The sequence below is a fragment of the Hemitrygon akajei genome, unplaced genomic scaffold (assembly GCF_048418815.1).
Source record: "Hemitrygon akajei unplaced genomic scaffold, sHemAka1.3 Scf000039, whole genome shotgun sequence".
NCBI classification, from domain to species: Eukaryota; Metazoa; Chordata; class Chondrichthyes; order Myliobatiformes; family Dasyatidae; genus Hemitrygon; species Hemitrygon akajei.
Window position 1 is genome coordinate 1,030,722 of NW_027331925.1, and position 19,343 is coordinate 1,050,064.

General features: G+C 43.7%; 1 protein-coding gene across 1 annotated transcript in view; it reads left to right on the forward strand.

Moving 5' to 3' along the window:
• The window catches only part of LOC140720257 (E3 ubiquitin-protein ligase TRIM39-like), a 151,020-nt gene that overhangs the window by 38,630 nt on the left and 93,047 nt on the right, over positions 1 to 19,343 (forward strand). The window lies entirely within an intron of this gene.

Below are 19,343 nucleotides of genomic sequence, written 5' to 3' on the forward strand. Positions count from 1 at the left end.
ATGGGAATCTAAATGGATACGGGAAAAGAAAGAATCTCCTATACTAAAACATTTGATTGATTTATGGAATAAGATAAATGTTGATGATGAGATAAAGAAATCTTTATTAGCAAAGAGTCCTTTAATTCAAAATAAACTTATCCCTTTTACAATGGATAATCAACTTTTATATAACTGGTTTCACAAAGGGATTAGATATATAGGAGACTGTTTTGAAGGAGGTATATTAATGTCATTTGACCAATTAAAGAATAAATATAAAATATCAAATAACACTCTTTTCTGTTATTTCCAATTAAGGACTTATTTAAGAGGTAAACTGGGTCAAACAATGTTATTGCTGAAACTTAAGGAAATAGTAACTTTATTTCATAAAGGAAACATTAAAAAATATTTCTGGTATGTATAATTTGATTCAAAAACAGGCAATTAAACAAGGAATACATAAGTCAAGACAAAAATGGGAAACTGATTTGAATATTAAAATTGATGAAACAAGTTGGTCAAGATTATGTCTTGACAGTATGACAAATGCAATAAATTTTCGACTAAGATTAGTACAATATAACTTTTTACATCAAATATATATTACACCATAAAAAATAAATAGATTAAACTCAAATTGATCTGATCAATGTTTTCGATGTAATCAAGAATTTGGTAATTTTTTACACTCTACATGGTCTTGTTCTAAAATTCAACCTTTTTGGACAAATTTAAGAGTTTTACCGGAACAAATTATTGGAATACAACTTCCACACAATCCAACATTGTTTTAACTAGGCGATATTGAAGGGATAAAATCAAAATCCAAATTGAATAAACATCTGAAAGAATTCATAAAAATTGCATTGGCAGTAGCCAAAAAGGCTAGATTCATATCAGATTCATACTTAAGTATAGATCGTCGGAAGAATGAAATTTTTAGCTGCATTACACTTGAAAAAATTACTTATAATTTAAGAGATAAATATGAAATATTTCTGAAAATTTGGCGCCCTTATATACAAAAAATAGGATTAAATATATAGGTGCTCCGAAGATAAAATTATTGGTTATCTGGGGAAATAAATAAATATACATATTAAAGCTATTATGAACTCCATGGAGCATGTGGGGATCTTTCGATATCCAGGCATTCTTTCTTTCTTTATTTATTTTTTCTTCTTTTTTTTCTATCGGGATGTTGTGGGGAGGGGGAAGGTTTTTTTTATTTCTGTAACCTATTTGAAACTTCAATAAAAAAAATTGGGGTAACAGCAGGCCGGGAAGTTTCTATGGAAAAGAGTAAACAGTCCATGGTTCAGACTGAAACACTTCATCAGGACCTGTGTTGCTTAAGGGTTCCTGCAAATTCATCCCCTGTCCTAATGAGGGGCTGCGGGGGATGGGGTTGTGGGAAAGAGGACAAAGTCATCCTCATCTGCCATCTTTGCCCCTTCCAGCTTCTCATTACGTCTACACACACAGTTCACCCACAGGCTTTCCACCCCTCCCCCTCCTGGTTCAATCTGCCGTTCATCTCTCCCCTACTGGTTCCCATTATCACCTCCTTTACTGTCTCAAACCATCACACTGCCCCACTTCACACTCACTAATGAATGTGAACATTGTATGACGGGCCTGTTCCTGTGCTGTACTGCTCTATGTTCTCTGTTCCCAGCTTCGAAGAATGAGAGGAGATCTCATGGAAACACAAAATTATTTCAGGGGTCAACAGGCAGGAGTGAGGGAGGATGTTTCCCCTGTCCAGCGGAAAACCCTTGGGGAGACATTAGTTGCCCATCCGCAGCGGCCTTACCCTCGGTCCCGTGGCCCCGCTGCCCGAGTCTCCACCCCATCCCCGGGGCCGCGCTGCCCGAGTCTCCCCCCGAACCCCGGGGCCGCGCTGTCCGAGTCTCCCCCCGATCCCTCGGGCCGCACCGCCCGAGTCAACCTCTCCCCCCCCCCGATCCCCGGGGCCGCGCTGCCCGAGTCTCCCCCCGATCCCCGGGGCAGCGCTGCCCGAGTCTCCCCCCGATCCCCAGGGCTCCACTGCCCGAGTCTCCCCCCGATCCCCGGGACCGCGCTGCCCGAGTCTCCCCCCGATCCCCGGGACCGCGATGCCCGAGTCTCCCCCCGATCCCCGGGGCAGCGCTGCCCGAGTCTCCCCCCGATCCCCGGGGCCGCGCTGTCCGAGTCTCCCACCGATCCCGCACTGCCCGAGTCTCCCCCACGATCCCCGGGGCCGAGCTGCCCGAGTCTCCCCCGGTTCCCCGGGGCCGCGCCGCCCGAGTCTCCACCCGATCCCCAGGGCCGCGCCGCCCGAGTCTCCCCCCGATGCCCGGGGCCGTGCTGTCGGAGTCTCCCCCCGATCCCCGGGGCCGTGCTGTCCGAGTCTCCCCACGATCCCCGGGGCCGCGCTGTCCGAGTCTCCCCCACGATACCCGGAGCCGCGCTGCCCGAGTCTCCCCCCGATCCCCGGGGCCGCGCTGCCCCAGTCTCCCCCCGATCCCCGGGGACTATCTAATTCTTTGCTTCTCCCCCCAGTCTCTGTCACCCTGGATGTGGAAACGGCGGGTCCGTATCTCGAGGTGTCTGAGGATCGGAAGAGTGTGAGACGGACCCTGACCCGGAGGAATATCCCTGACACCGAGAAGAGATTCACAATCTGGGAATGTGTGCTGGGATCGGAGGGATTTACATCGGGGAGACATTACTGGGAGGTGGAGGTGACGGGGAATCGGTTCTGGTGTCTGGGAGTCGCCGCAGAGTCTGTGGAGAGGAAGGGACGGGTCAGTCTGAGTCCGGAGACCGGATTCTGGGTCATCGGGTGGTATTGTGACGTGTTATATCGGGATTGTGACGTGTCCCGTGGTCTCCCCTCTCCCGAGTCCCGTCTCCCTGCCGGTCCCATACCCGGGAGGGTGGGAGTTTATCTCAGTTACGAGTCCGGGACAGTTTCATTTTACAACGCGGAGACCAAGTCCCATCTCCACACCTTCACTGGGAATAAATTCACGGGGAAACTTTATCCTTTCTTCCGGTTTGGGAATGTAAACCAGTGGCTGAGAATCTGCCCCGGTTCCGCTCCGGGTCTGTAAACGGGTCGGGTCCCGGGACCGGCGTCAGGAGTAAAGTCCCTGTAAATATAAATGTGCGGAGAGTGCAGCTAAATACGTGGCTAAGGAGATGGTGCAGGAGGGAGGGCTTCATGTTTCTGGACAATTGGGCTTTGTTCCCGGGAAGGTGGGGGCTGTTCCGATGGGACGGTTTGCTCCTGAACTGGAGGGGGACTAACATCCTTGCGGGTAGATTTGCCAGTGCTGCTTGGGGGAGGGGGGTAAAAAAGATTTGCAGAGGGAGGGGAACCAGAGTGTTAGAGCAGATAGTGAGGTGGAGGAGGATAAAGGTCATGCGAGAACTGCATGTATAGACAGAAATCAAAGGTTTGTACATTAGGTTGTAAATTAATTTTCAGAGCTTTAGAAATTGTAGAAAATACAGATTTCCAAAAAGATTTTGATGAAGAACATGACCAGAACATATGTGAAAAAGTGGCTACTTCAGTTTTACACCTATCGCAATAATTGTCTATGTTTGGAAATATCTTGGATAGTCTCTCCTTTGTTAAATAGTAACAGTGAACAATTTTAAATTGAATTAAACACTGATTGGCACACATCAAAGAAGAATTGACCATCTTCATTAACAAAGGTCATATTAAGTTCTCTCTCCCAAACTTGTTTAATCTTTAGTGATTAAGGGGATCTGCTTTTTTTTTGCAGATTTATTTATTTTTATTTTCATTTATTTTGTGATGGTTGATTGATGACTTTTGAAGTTAATTAGCAAAAATTCTCTCTCTCATACACACTTACTGCAATATCTTCAGGTTAGACATTTTTTTACAAAAAATAATTATCTAAGTTCCCATATATGCAAGAATCTGATTTGTTGGATACTATTTTGAATATGAATCCTTCAGTAAGAGAATTTGTAATTCTCATTGTTAGAATTTATAATTTATTTTTAATGCATTAATACAAAAAGATAACCTCCCACCTAAGGTTTATACATGATAGAAATATTCGTTGTTTCAGACGTGATAGAGGGGGAGGGATGAAAGGGGGAGGAGTGGCATTACTAGTCAGGGAAAATATCACAGCTGTGCGTAGACAGGACAGCCCGGAGGGCTTGTCTACAGAGGTCATATGGGTGTAGCTGAGGAACGGGAAGGGTGTGACCACACTAATAGGGGTGTATAATAGACCGCCCAATAGTCAGAGAGAATTGGAGGAGCAAATCTGTATAAAGATAGTAGACCGATGTAAGAAACAGGAAGTTGTAATAGTAGGGGATTTTAACTTTCCACATATTGACTGGGACTCCCAAAATGTAATAAGGCTAGATGGCTTGGAGTTTGTGAAATGTTTTCAGGAAAGTTTTCTAAATCAATATATAGAGGTACCTACGAGAGAGGATGCAATACTTGATCTCCTGTTAGGAAACCAGACAGGTCAGGTGACAGAAGTATGTGTAGGCGAATATTTTGGGTCCAGTGACCATAATGTCATTAGTTTCAAGTTAATTATGGATAAGGATGGGTCTGCTCCTTGAGTTGAGTTTCTAAATTGGAGAAGGGCCAATTTTGTGGAAATGAAAAAGGATCTAGGAAGAGTGGATTGGGATAAGTTTTTTTTTCTCCCCCTGACAAGGATGTGTTCAGTAAGTGGAATGCCTCCAAATGTGAAATTTTGAGAGTGCAGAGTTTGCATTTTCCTGCCAGGATTAAAGACAAAGTTAACAGGCACAGGGAACCTTGGTTTTTAAGGGATATTGGCGATCTGGTTAAGAAAAAGAGAGAAGTGTATAGCAGGTAGAGGCAACAAAGAGCAAATGAGTTACTTAAAGAGTATAGAAAACGTAAGAAAATACTAAAGAAGGAAATCAGGAAGGAAAAAAGGAAGACATGAGGTGGCTTTGGCAGATAATGTGAAGGAAAACCTGAAGTGTTTCTACAAGTATATTAAGAGTAAAAGGATAGTAAGGGACAAAATTGGTCCCCTAGAAGATCAGAGTGGTCGTCTATGTGTGGAGCCTTATGAGATGGGGCAGATCTTAAACAGTTTTTTTGCATCGGTATTTACTCAGGAAACTGGCATAGTGTATATGGAAGGAAGGGAAACAAGCAGTAGTGTCATGGAACATTTGTAGATTAAAGAGGAGGAGGTGCTTGCTGCCTTAGATAAAGGTAGATAAATTCCCCGGGCCTGACTTGATATTTTCTCAGACCTTGAGAGAGACTAGTGTAGGAATTGCAGGGGCCCTGACAGAAATATTTAAAATGCCTTCAGCCACGGGTGCAGTGCCGGAGGATTGGAGGGTAGTTCTTGTTATTCCGTTGTTTAAAAAAGGCTCCAATAGAAAACCAGGTAACTAAAGGCCAGTGAGCCTGACATCAGTAGTATGTAAATTATTGTAAGATGTTCTGAGAGATCAGATTTACAAGTATTTGGACAGCCAAGGGCTGATTAAGGATAGTCAGTATGGCTTTGTGCATGGTAGATCGTGTTTAATGAATCTTGAAGAGTTTTTCGAGGAGGTTACCAACTAAGTAGGTGAAGGAAAGGCTGTGGATGTTGTCTACATGAACTGTAGTAAGTCCTTTGTCAAGGTCCCACATGGGAGGTTAGTTCAGAAAGTTCAGACATGAGGTATCCATGGAGAGATTGAAAGAGTGCAGAGATTTACTAGGATGTTGCCAGGTCTTCAGTAGTTGAGTTACAGGGAAAGATTGAACAGGTTGGGACTTTATTCCTTGGAGCATAGAAGAATGAGGGGAGATTTGATAGAGGTTTACAAAATTATGTGGGGTATAGACAGTAAATGCGAGTAGGTTCTTTCCATTTAGATTAGGAACGATAAATACGAGAGGACATGGTTTTAGGGTGAAAGGGGAAAGCTTTAGGGGGAACATTAGGAGGAACTTCTTCACTCAGAGAGTGGTGGGAGTGTAGAAAGAGCTGCCATCTGATGTGGTAAATGCGGGCTCACTCTTAAGTTTTAAGAATAAATTGGATAGATACATGGATGGGAGAGGTCTGGAGGGTTATGGACTGGGTGCAGGTCAATGGGACGAGCGGAATAAAGTTTCCGCACAGACTAGAAGCGCCAAATGGCCTGTTTTCTGTGCTGTAGTGTCTATGGTTCTGTGGAGTGAAATAAACACGAGATGAGAATTATCGATCGATTATTTTTAACTCGTTCACCGCATCCGTCAACCGAACAGAAACACCGGGAAATTCAGCAGCAGCTGCGGGCGGCGGGTCCTGAGCTCCCCCGGGTCCTAAAGTCCACCCGTAATGAGACAGGTTAAGTGGGACAAGGTGCTGACTGGAAAAGACAGTGAAGATTGTTCATTAAGTTCATCTGCCATTACTTTGTCCCCCATTACTACTTCACCAGCATCATTTTCCAGTGGTCCAGTATCAACTCTCATCTCCCTTTCACTCTTCATGTAACTGAAAACTAAACTTTTAGTATCCTGATTTATATTACTGGCCAGTTTGCCCTCATATTTCGTCTTGACCATTCTTATGGCTTTTTTCGTTGCCTTTTGTTGGATTTTAAGAGCATCCCAATAATCCAACATCCCACTCACCTTTGCTACCCTATATGTCATTTCCTTAGGATTAACATAATTATTACATGCCTTTTCCAGCTCAAACTGTGAATTGATTTAAAGTCAGTCCCATAATTTAATAGTTTTTTTCTGAAAACTATCTACCCTCGCAAAGATTGTACTGAAGACTGCATTTGATTTTTCTTCAGCCTTGTACGCTTCACATTGAAATAGTATGTGTTTCGACAGTTTCATCATGACAAAATGTACACGACACAGAATGAAGTTTTCCAATTAGTTACAAGGCATAATTAAGCATAGTGTGGGAATTTCTAAGCTGAGTCAATACCAATCCTTGCCTTGTTTTAAGCCCTTCTTCTATAAACCCAATAGGTTTATGTATTCTGTAAACGTGTCTGTCCTTATGTCCATTATCCTACGTCTTGCCATAAGCCCCTAATTCTTAACACTACCAACCCTTTAGTTTCTAATTTACTAAGTGGAAGGTCTATATCCACAGCTTAACATTTTACAGCTTTTGGTGCTAAACAGTCAACATCATCATTTCCCTCAACAGTGTGATGTTCAGGGCCCATAATGTGCAGACATATAAATCAAACTTTATATATGAAATACCGTTTGACAAGTTTCCAACAGTCAATCTGACCTACTGCTAGAATGACCTGTTTAAGACTCATCAAAACTGAAATGTATTCTGAGCAAATTACAAGGACCAATTTCCTCCACCCACTGTTGGCAAAGAATTCGGCTTCCTATGCTGATAAATGGCTATAAATCATTTCTTTATCATTACCTGCAATTCAGGCACACAAAAACAGCCACACCAACATCCCCAGTTAACTTATCTTTTGATTCATTTGTAAAAATGGTTACTGTATGATAATAACTTTCATTAATATACTGATGAACCAACAGACTCTCAGGCAGAACCGGATCCGATCATGTAACCTAAAATCAACTGAATTCATTGGAAAAACCAAGGTGGGATTACAGAGAAAGCTACAGTGGGACATATTGTATCATCAAATACACCCATATTCCCAGCGTGGTAAGAACCCATCCACCCAAAACAAAAAACACTCCTCTTGTGATGTCCCCAACCGTCCTCCAGCACACCTTTAACAGGATGATCATTTCCTTGCCCCCGCAAATCAATCCAGTATGTTGACATCAACTTGAACCTCTGTTACTTTGAGGGCAATTGCCCATTGCAATCAGTAAAGCCAAAACAGGAGACAACATTACTGCACCAGAAAACAATCTTAAAGTCTGTAATTGTATCACATACAAGCATTTTAAATTTGAAGATGAAGCTGAACCATAAGCCACACAGACAAAATCAAGAACAGATGAAATTAAACAAATATAATTGGTCAGCAAAGATTTTCATGTTGCACCCAAGAATACCCACATAGATGTCTGTGGAGATTTAAATCTCCTTTACATATATCAATTATTTTACTGATAGGTGCTTCCACGTCAGCTTATTATCCATCCACATACTGAGAAATCTTACCACAGACACTTCCTCAAGATATTAATGACATAATTTAAAATCAAGTGCAAGTTTATATATGCTGTTTGTAAACAACGTAATGTGTTTTAACGACTGAAAGCTTAAAATCCTCATCAATCGGCCCACTGTTTGACCTATTAATTGTAAATTGTAATTAATACCTCTAATCTATAAAGCTACGTCATCTGAATATCGTGATTTTCCCAGGGTATCCCATTTTCCCATCTAGAGAAAATATCATTAATCATAACATTAAATAATGAATGGCTACAAATACTGCCTTGTGGGATCCCATTCTCTATCTCATAGAAACACAAACATAACATGCCAACCGGTACTTGGACAGTCCATCCAAAAAAAAACAGAAAAATTATACAATGTCCCTCTCACTCCTAATTTAATCAAAAGTCCTTTCTTCCATATCATTTCCCTTTTCAGTATCAAGAAATACTGCTATTGCAACATCTTTATTTAATTGTGTTTTCCGAACATAATCTTCCAAACCTAAAACTGAATCTAATGTCATTTCACCCTTCCAAAATTCACTCTAATAAAATACTTTATCACCACTCTTTCCAAAATATAACTCAAGCGTTTGATTACCATACATTCCATAAGTTTGCATAAATGAGCCATTCACGATATCGGCCCTTAACTAGAAGGATCAAATGGGGATCTGCCAGGTTTCAGAATAGGCAATCCTATTTCCATTTTCCATGAGGAAAGTAGATGCACAATTCAAACATTTAATATTTTCACAAAAGCGAAAAATAAATGACAGCGATACTATCATTGCTACAGCAGACTTCCAGCACGTCAGGGTATTCACTGAAAAACATATCCCTACATTGTTTAACTTCTTCACTTAAATTATCCTGATTATGAATCTCAACAAATGACCCAGCCAGTAACACAGCCTTCCCTGTTTCAGTAACAATCATTTTGCCCTCATTAATCAACACTGGAATATTATGATCCCCACAAATCCCCCCATTTTCTAAATCATATCCCAAACAATTCCAAGTTCGATACCTCTTCCAATATTATCTCCATATAACCTCCAGTAAATCACCTCCTTCTTCAGCACGCCCTTTGCCCTTTTATTGTAAATAATGTAACTCGGAGACTGATGTACCATCACATAAAAACTCACATTTCTCCCAATTTGCTTACTGTCCCGTTATAAATCCAAATCCAAACTCATAAAGACAGGAAGGCTGATTGACGTTCACATAAACTAATCACCCTCTGAGTTCCCATTTGGGCGACAGGCACAACAGCCAATGACAGCAGGGATCTGTGTCAGGTCTGAGCTACGATAGGCTGGAGGAAATCGGCCCATGATCAGCCCCTCCTCTTCCGCTCCATCGCCATGGCGGAGTTCAGCGATTCGCTTCTGTCGGTGTCGCCGGCCTCGGCACCCACAAGGACGGGTGTGATTCCCGTTCGGGCCTCGGTGGGTCTGTTTCGGTGACGTCTGTGGTGGCTGACGAAACATGCTTTGACAGGGAGCGAGCGAGGATAATGACTACAACTCCTAGAAGGCCCCACTGATGACGTTGTGTTGTTTAGGGGTAAGGTATAAAAGCAAAATGGAGGAAAATGTAATGCATTACTTTTTCTGTACTGTGTCGCGCCTTCAATAAAAAATTAAATTAAAAGAGAGATTCCTGCGAGAAATAGATAGAACATAGAACAATACAGCACAGTACAGGCCCTTCGGCCCACAATGTTGCGCCAACCCTTAAACTCTGCCTCACTAAACTTAAATTCCTCCATATACCTGTCTAGTAGTCTCTTAAACTTCACTAGTGTATCTGCCTCCACCACTTACTCGGGCAGTGCATTCTACGCACCAACCACTTTCTGAGTATGAAATCTTCCTCTAATATCCCCCTTGAACTTCCCTCCCCTTACCTTAAAGCCATGTCCTCTTGTGTTGAGCAGAGATGCCCTGGGGAAGAGGCGCTGGCTGTCCACTCTATCTGTTCCCCTTAATATCAACTAAACCTCTATCATTTCTCCTCTCATCCTCCTTCTCTCCAAAGAGTAAAGCCCTAGCTCCCTTAATCTCTGATCATAATCCATACACTCTAAACCAGGCAGCATTCTGGTAAATCTCCTCTGTACCCTTTCCAATGCTTCCACATCCTTCTTATAGTGAGGTGACCAGAACTGGACAGAGTACTCCAAGTGTGGCCCAACCAGAGTTTTATAGAGCTGCGTCATTACATCGCGACTCTTAAACTCTATTCCTCGACTTATGAAAGCTAACACCCCATAAGCTTTCTTAACTACTCTGTCTGCCTGTGAGGCAACTTTCAGGTATCTGTGGACATGTAGCCCCAGATCCCTCTGCTCCTCCACACCTCCAAGTATCCTGCCATTATACTTTGTACCCTGCCTTGGAGTTTGTCCTTCCAAAGTGTACCACCTCACACTTCTCCAGGTTGAACTCTATCTGCCACTTCTCAGCCCACTCCTGCATCCTATCAATGTCTCTCTGCAATCTTTGACAATCCTCTGCACTATCCACAACACCAGCAACCTTTGTGTCTTCTGAAAACTTGCCAGCCCATCCTTCTACCCCCACATCCAGGTCGTTAATAAAAATCACGAAAAGTAGGGGTCCCTGAACTGATCCTTGTGGGACACCACTAGTCACAACCCTCCAATCCAAATGTACTCCCTCCACCACAACTCTCTGTTTTCTGCAGGCAAGCCAATTCTGAATCCACTTGGTCAAACATCCCTGGATCCCATGCATAATGACATTCTGAATAAGCCTACCGTGTGGATCCTTATCAAATGCATTACTAAAATCCATGTAGATCACATCCACTGCACTACCCTCATCTATATGCCTGGTCACCTCTTCAAAGAACTCCATCAGGCTTGTTAGACACGATCTGTCCTTCAGAAAGCCATGCTGACTGTCACTGATCAGACCATGAATTTCTAAATGCCAATAGATCCTATCTTTGTGAATCTTTTCCAACAGCTTTCTCACCACAGATGTAAGACTCAATGGTCTATAATTATCTGGACTATCCCTGCTAAACTTTTTGAACAAGGGGACAACATTCACCTCCCTCCAATCCTCCGGTACCATTCCCGTGGACAATGAGAACATAATGATCCTAGACAAAGGCTCAGCAATCTATTTCCTCGCCTCGGGTGCAGAACTGGGAAGTGGCAGCTGGTGTTCAACACAGATGAAGAGATTCATTTCTGCAGGTCAAATTTGAAGACAGAATATAATATTAATGGTAAGACTCTTGGCAGTGTGGAGAGTCAGAGAGATCTTGGGGTCCATGTCCATACGGCATTCAAAGCTGCTGTGGAGGTTGGCAGTGTTGTTAGGAAGGCGTCTGGTGTCATGACCTTCATCAGCCGTAGGACTGAGTTCAAGAGCTGTGAGGTGATGTTGAAGCTATATTTCTCCTAACCTGTACATAAGTAATTGTACCCCAACACGGCAGGGCTGTGGGCTTTGTTGGACCCCACTTGGGAGTCCTGTGTTCAGTTATGGTGGTCTCACTACAGGAAGGATGTGGATACTATAGAGAGTGTAGAGTAGATTTACAACGATGTTTCTCTTGGATTGGAGGGAATGCCTTATGAGAATAGATTGAGTGAACTTGGCCTTTCCTTCTTGGAGCGACGGAGGATGAGAGGTGACCTGATAGAGGTGTATAAGATGATGAGAGGCTTTGACTGTGTGGATAACCAGAGGCATTTTCCCAGGCTTGAAGTGACTAACACGAGGGGACGTAGTTTTAAGCTGCTTGGAAGTAGGTACAGAGGGAATGTCAGGGGTAAGTTTCTTACACAGAGAGTGGTAGGTGCATGGAATGGGCTGCAGGCAACGGTGGTGGAGGTGGATAGAATAGGATATTTTAAGAGACTCTTAGATAGGTACATGGAGCTTAGAAACATAGAGGGATATACGATCAGGAAATCCTAGGCAGTCTCTAGAGTAGGTTACATTGTCGGTACAACATTGTGCGCTGAAGGGCCTGTAATGTGCTGTAGATTTCTGTGTTCTGTGTCAAAGACAGGCAGAGGGATTAGTTTAAATTGACAGGAGGACAACATGGAAAGGTTGGGCCGAAGGGCCAGTGTTAGTGCCGTAAGGGAGGGGTTCTGTCCCAACCATCGACTCTATTCCCATCAACAGATGCTGCCTGACTTGACAATCTTCTTGAAAAGTTGCATTCAGTTCCGCTTAGCATTCTGTACAAAGGATGTTTTGTGCTGGAAGAGTGCAGAGGAGATTAATCATGATTGAGAGGGCTTGTGTTCATAAGTCCATAAGGCATAGGAGCAGATTTAGACCATTCAGCCCATTGAGTCAGCCACCTTTCCATCATGGCTGATCCCAGATCGCACTCAATTCCAGATATCTGACCTCCCGCCATATCCTTTGATACCCTGACTGATCAGGAAACGATCAACTTCCGCCTTGAATATACCCACACACTCGGCCTCCACCGCAGTCTGTGGCAGAGCATTCCACAGATCCAATGCACCTTGGCTAATAAAGAAAATAAGCTGCTTAACTCTGTTTGAAAAGGTGGCCCCTCGACTTTGTGGCTGTGCCCCACCACAGGAAATACCTTCTCCACATCCACCTTATCCAGTCCTTTCAACATTCGGTAGGTTTCAATGAGATGCCCCGCATTTTTCTGAGTTCCAGTGAGCACAGGGTCAAAGCTGCCAAGTGCTCCTCATATTTTAACCCCTTCATTCCCAAAATCGTCTTTCTGAACCTCCTCTGGACTCTCTCCAATGACAACACATCCTGTCTGAGATGTGGGGCCCAACACCGTTGACAATACTCCAAGTGCGGCCTGACTCGTGTCTTATAAAGCCTCAGCATTATCTCTTTGCTGTTATATTCATGGGGCGATATTGGACTGTGTTGATCTACAGGGAGATCTTGGAATCCGAGTTCATAACTCCCAGATAGTGGTTCCATTGTCGGACAGTAATGTTGCAGTTGTATAAATCTCTAGTTTAAAACCACACCTGGAGAATAGCATTCGAATACAGGAATAATGCGGAGGTTTCGGATGGTGAGTGGAAGAGACTTAACAGGATGCTGCCTGGATAAAGTGAGACTGGACAATCTCGGGTAATTTTCTTTGGAGTGGCAGAGGCTGAGGGAGGTGTGACAGACGTTTACAGGAATGTGAGAGGCACAGACAGAGTGAACAGCCGGGATTTTTTCTCTAATGATGAAATGTCCAATGCCAGTGGGCATGCACTTCAGGAGAAAGGGGGAACACAACCTCATTGGTCCTTTTTGCACTATTGAAGTATTTTGTAATTAGTGCATTTTGTACCTTTTCTCTGCACAGCTGCTGTTGAAAAACAAAACAACTAGAAAAGACAATGACGTTAAAAACCTGACTCAGGATGTTTAAAGGAGATTTGCGATTCAAGTTTTGTTTTTCATTCCCATAGTGGTGGGTATCTGGAGTGAATATCGGGTGTTGGTGGAGGCAGATGTGAAAGAGGCTATTAGATACCACGTGAATGTGTGGAGAATGGAGGGATGCGTTCCTTGTGTAGGCAGAAGGGATTGGTTTAGTAAGGCATGAAGTGACCAGTTCAATTGGTTCAGAACAACACAGTGAGCAGAAGGGCCTGTTCAAGGACAAGTACAGCAAGCAGAGCAGGTAAACTGGATAAAGTGATCCCACTCAGAGAACAGACTGTGACGTCAGTGGATATATGCCGGCATCACAGTTCTCTCACCAAAGATACTTCACTGCTGGATAAAATGAAGTTTGTGATGTTTATAACCGATGTGGTGAATTGTACTGCTCAGACATCTCATCCTACTGAGGAAATTAAAATTATTGTGAAAGCTGCAGAAAGGTATCTTGGTGTAACTGGTGTTTTGTGGGAAGCTGTGAATGAAGCTCTGATTTGTGGGAGTTTCTGCATCCCAGTCTACTTGTGAAGATATGTAATGGGGTTGAAATATTGAAGTGAAATGCAAGAAGCCTGATTTTACATGGTCAACACTTTAAGCAGTTTATGTCTGATTTGTCAGATCTTTCCGATGTTATATCTGTTCAGGAAACCTGCACATTTTAAATTTTATTCCTATGCAGGATTATATTGTCGTTTGGCTTGACAGGTTAGTTGGTAGAGGGGTGGTGTTGTCAGTTTTATAAGGAAAGGGGCAGAGTATAGTGTTGTGAATGGGAATAAAATGTATCATGAGCTTGTAGAAATTCTTGATTCAACAGGGATGTGTGTAATTTTCTTTTGTGAAAATATTAACTTTCTGAATCGTATTTGGAGGTTTGGCCATCTACTTTTCTCATGGAAAATGGTTGTAGTAGTTCCCATTGTAAAACCTGGATCTCCCCGTCTGATCCTCCTTCTTGTAGACCAATATCATTAAAGTCTCATTTATACAAACTTGTGGAATGTATTGTAATCGAGTGTTTGAATTATATTTTCGATAAAAGAGGTAATTTCATGTTTTATCAGAGGGGAATTTGGAACGGTAGAATAAGACCATAAGACAAAGGAGCAGAAGTCGGTCATTCGGCCCATCGAGTCTGCTCTGCCATTTTATCATGAGCTGATCCATTCTCCCATTTAGTCCCACTCCCCTGCCTTCTCACCATAACCTTTGATACCCTGGCTACTCAGATACCTAGCAATCTCTGCCTTAAATAACACTGGAATCAGTTTGGGTTTGGAACATTATATTAGGAAAGTACAGTTAAATAAAGATGTTTTAATAGCAATATTTTTCATATTGAAAAGGCAAATATTTATTGAAGGATGGACTTTTGAGTAATTTTTGGAACTGCAATTGAGAGGGCTATTGTACATTTTTTTCTGATTGTTTCTACTTGTACGTCTTGTAAAGGTATGGATGGGCAAGTATGACATTGAATCCACTCAAGTCCAGAGTAGATGGATCACTCGGGCACCACTGAACACTGAGGAGCTGACCTTCCATTCAATGAAAATGTCAATGTTTACTGTATCAAAAGAAGGAAACAAAATCCTTACATCAGTTTTAGTCCTTGTGGAAATCACCTTTGTTCCATCTTGATCTGGACCTTTCCACCTGTGAGAACATGTTTAGTACCATTTGCTTTGGGTACATAATGATAACAATTATCTTTGGCCTGGGTAACGTGACCTGTAGCGTTCTCATCACAAATATGCCACGCTCTAATGAGAACGAGGACTGCTCTCCCCATCATGTTCATTGGCATTGCCTCTGATGGGCTCTCCACCGTCAATCACCTGTGCGGAGGGGCAGAGTAATTTGAAACTCTCCAAGGTTTGCCGTGTAACATCACATGCTCTTTGTAGTGCTGATATACATGACCAGAACTTGAAATAATACCACTGTTTTCTCCAATTTATTTTTCTCACATCGTATGGACCGACCATTTGTCTGAAGGTTAAATGTTAACACAGCCTGAAAACAGCACGGCATCAACAAAATACCATCTGTGCAGCAACAAAGGCTCTCTGTGTGGGAGCATTTCAGTTACTGCGCAGCTCAGAATAATATGGGACAGAGAATAATACTAATGGAAGGAATCAGACTGGGCCAAGTCACAGATTGAATGTCCCATTCTCACACAGACAGGAAGACTGTCGGAGAATTCGATGGACAGACCAGTTGCCGGCACCATGAACAGTTAGAAGGTGAGTTTTTCCCCCAACTTGGGTTGAACCTTGCTGTAACAGTGTGATGTCAGAGCTCAGAAAGGAGACTAAAATTATCTCATAATATATCGGCTGTGAAAATTCATCAGATACAGGAGCAGGATGAGGTCGTTTGGCCCATCGAGTCTGCTCCACCATTTCATTACAGCTGATCCATTTCCCTCTCAGCCCCACTCTCCTGCCTTCTCCCCATATCCCTTCATCCCTGACTAATCAAGAATCCATCACCCTCTTCCCTAAAATATACCCAATTACTTGGCCTCCAGAGCAACTCATAGCAACAAATCCCACAGATTCACCACACTCCAGTTAAAGAAATTCCTCCTCATCTCCATTCTGAAAGAACAAAGCTCGATTTTGAGGCGGTGTCCTCTGGTCTCAGACTCCCCCACTCTGGTAAACATACTCTCCACATCCACACTATCGAGACTTTTCAATGTTCGATAGATTTCAATGAGGGCCCCTTCATTATTCTGAACTCCTGTGAGTAGAGGCCCCGAGCCATCAAATGTTCTTCATCTGGCAAACCTTATAATTACAGAAATATTTTTGTAAACTTCCTTTGAACGCTCTGCAATGTAAGCACATCTGTTCTACTTAAGGGGCCTGAATCTGCTCTCAACAGTCCAAGTGAGGCCACACTTTATAAATACTCAGCAACACATCCTTGCTTTTATATTCTCGTACTCTTCAACATTATTTCCTCTCCATTGAGAAAACAGTCTGCACTCTCATTCCTTCTAACAAAGTGGATGACCATACACTTCTCTGAATGATGACTTTCATTCATTGATGTCTTTTGTAAATCTTTTTTACAGGTTATAAATGGCAAAAATTGTGTACGGGAATTTTGAACAGAACAACATGTCAGTTTGCTGTCTCTGCCCAGATATTTGAGGAGTTACTAGATATTTAACCATGTATCACTGTTGATCCTTGGATATGAAGAATTATTTCATCACAGCTGGATAAGTGCTTTGTGTCTGAAATGAAGTTTTCTGTTGTAACTCACTGAAATCCACTGGAACAGGGGAGCTGAGAACACAGCAGCATTTGTTCACTGGAGATCAGTTCTTCAACTGCATTGATTGTGCAAGGGGTTTACTACATCTGACATTTGACTTATGAATTGACAAAGAAATGTGGGAAGTGTGTGAATCTTCACTCACTCATCTGACCAGGATGTACACCAGCGAGTTCACACTGATAAGATGTCATTCACCTGCGCTGATTGTGGGAAGGGATTCACTCGGTCATCCAGCCTACTGACACACCAGCGAGATCACACTGGTGAGAAGCCGTTCACCTGCTCAGACTGTGGGAAGGGATTCACTCAGTCATCGCAACTGCAGAGACACCAGTCAGTTCACACTGGGGAGAAGCCATTCACCTGCTCAGACTGTGGAAAGGGATTCACTTGGTCATCTGAACTGAAGATACATCAGCGAACTCACACTGGGGAGAGACCGTTCACCTGTTCAGACTGTGGGAAAGGGTTTATTCGGTCATCTCAGCTGAAAGTACATCAGCGAGTTCATACTGGAGAGAGGCCGTTCACCTGTTCAGACTGTGGGAAGGCATTTACTCGGTCATCTCAAGTGATGGTACATCAGCGAATTCACACTGGGGAGAGGCCATTTTCCTGCTCTGAATGTGGGAAGAGATTCACTCATTTATCTGACCTACAGGTGCACCAGCGAGTCCACACTGGTGAGAGGCCATTCACCTGCTCAGACTGTGGGAAGTCCTTTACTCGGTCAGTTGAACTGAAGACACATCAGCGAATTCACACTGGGGAGAGGCCGTTCACCTGCTCAGACTGTGGGAAAGGGTTTATTCGGTCATATCAACTGAAGGTGCATCAGCGAGTTCACACTGGGGAGAGGCCGTTCACCTGCTCAGACTGTGGGAAAGGGTTTATTCGGTCATATCAACTGAAGGTGCATCAGCGAGTTCACACTGGGGAGAGGCCGTTCAACTGCTCAGACTGTGGGAAAGGGTTTATTCGGTCATATCAACTGAAGGTGCATCAGCGAGTTCACACTGGGGACAGACCGTTCACCTGCTCAGACTGTGGAAGGGGATTTACTCAGTCAGCTCAACTGATGATACATCAGCGAGTTCACACTGGGGAGAGGCCGTACACCTGCTCTGAATGTGGAAAGAGATTCAGTCAGTCATCCGACTTACAGACACACCGACGAGTCCACACTGGGGAGAGGCCATTCTCCTGCTCAGACTGTGGAAAGGGATTCACTTGGTCATCTGAACTGAAGATACATCAGCGAACTCACACTGGGGAGAGACCGTTCACCTGTTCAGACTGTGGGAAAGGGTTTATTCGGTCATCTCAGCTGAAAGTACATCAGCGAATTCACACTGGGGAGAGGCCATTCACCTGCTCAGTCTGTGGGAAAGGATTCACTCAGTCATCTGTACTGAAGGAGCATCAGCAAATTCACACTGGGGAGAGACCGTTCACCTGCTCAGTCTGTGGGAAAGGATTCACTCATTCATCTGTACTGAAGGTGCATCAGAGAATTCACAATGGGGAGAGACCATTCACGTGCTCAGACTGTGGGAAGAAATTCACTGACTCATCCAGGCTACAGGCCCACCGGCGAGTTCATACTGGGGAGAGGCCGTTCACCTGTTCAGACTGTGGGAAGGCATTTACTCGGTCATCTCAAGTGATGGTACATCAGCGAATTCACACTGGGGAGAGGCCGTTCACCTGCTCTGAATGTGGGAAGAGATTCACTCATTTATCTGACCTACAGGTGCACCAGCGAGTCCACACTGGTGAGAGGCCATTCACCTGCTCAGACTGTGGGAAGTCCTTTACTCGGTCAGTTGAACTGAAGACACATCAGCGAATTCACACTGGGGAGAGGCCGTTCACTTGCTCAGACTGTGGGAAAGGGTTTATTCGGTCATATCAACTGAAGGTGCATCAACGAGTTCACACTGGGGACAGACCGTTCACCTGCTCAGACTGTGGAAGGGGATTTACTCAGTCAGCTCAACTGATGATACATCAGCGTATTCACACTGGGGAGAGGCCGTACACCTGCTCTGAATGTGGAAAGAGATTCAGTCAGTCATCCGACTTACAGACACACCAACGAGTCCACACTGGGGAGAGGCCATTCTCCTGCTCCCAATGTGGGAAGAGATTCTCTCAGTCATCCCACCTTGTGACGCACTGCCGAGTTCACACTGGGGAAACTGTTTAAACAGGCTACAGGCTACAGGCTGGATATTTTACCATCACAGTTGCTGAATCAAGTTCAAGAGTGACTGTTGGTGCCGAGTTCTGCACTCCGGTCACTGGGCGTGGGAGGTATTCCTCGGCTAATGTTCCAATTTAATGGGACTGGAGTTTAATGGTTTGGATCAGTGACACAGAAATCAGTTCTCATTTAAATTCTGACCACATTGACAGAATATCCGTTCTCTCCCCTGACTATCATCTCCTATAACTAC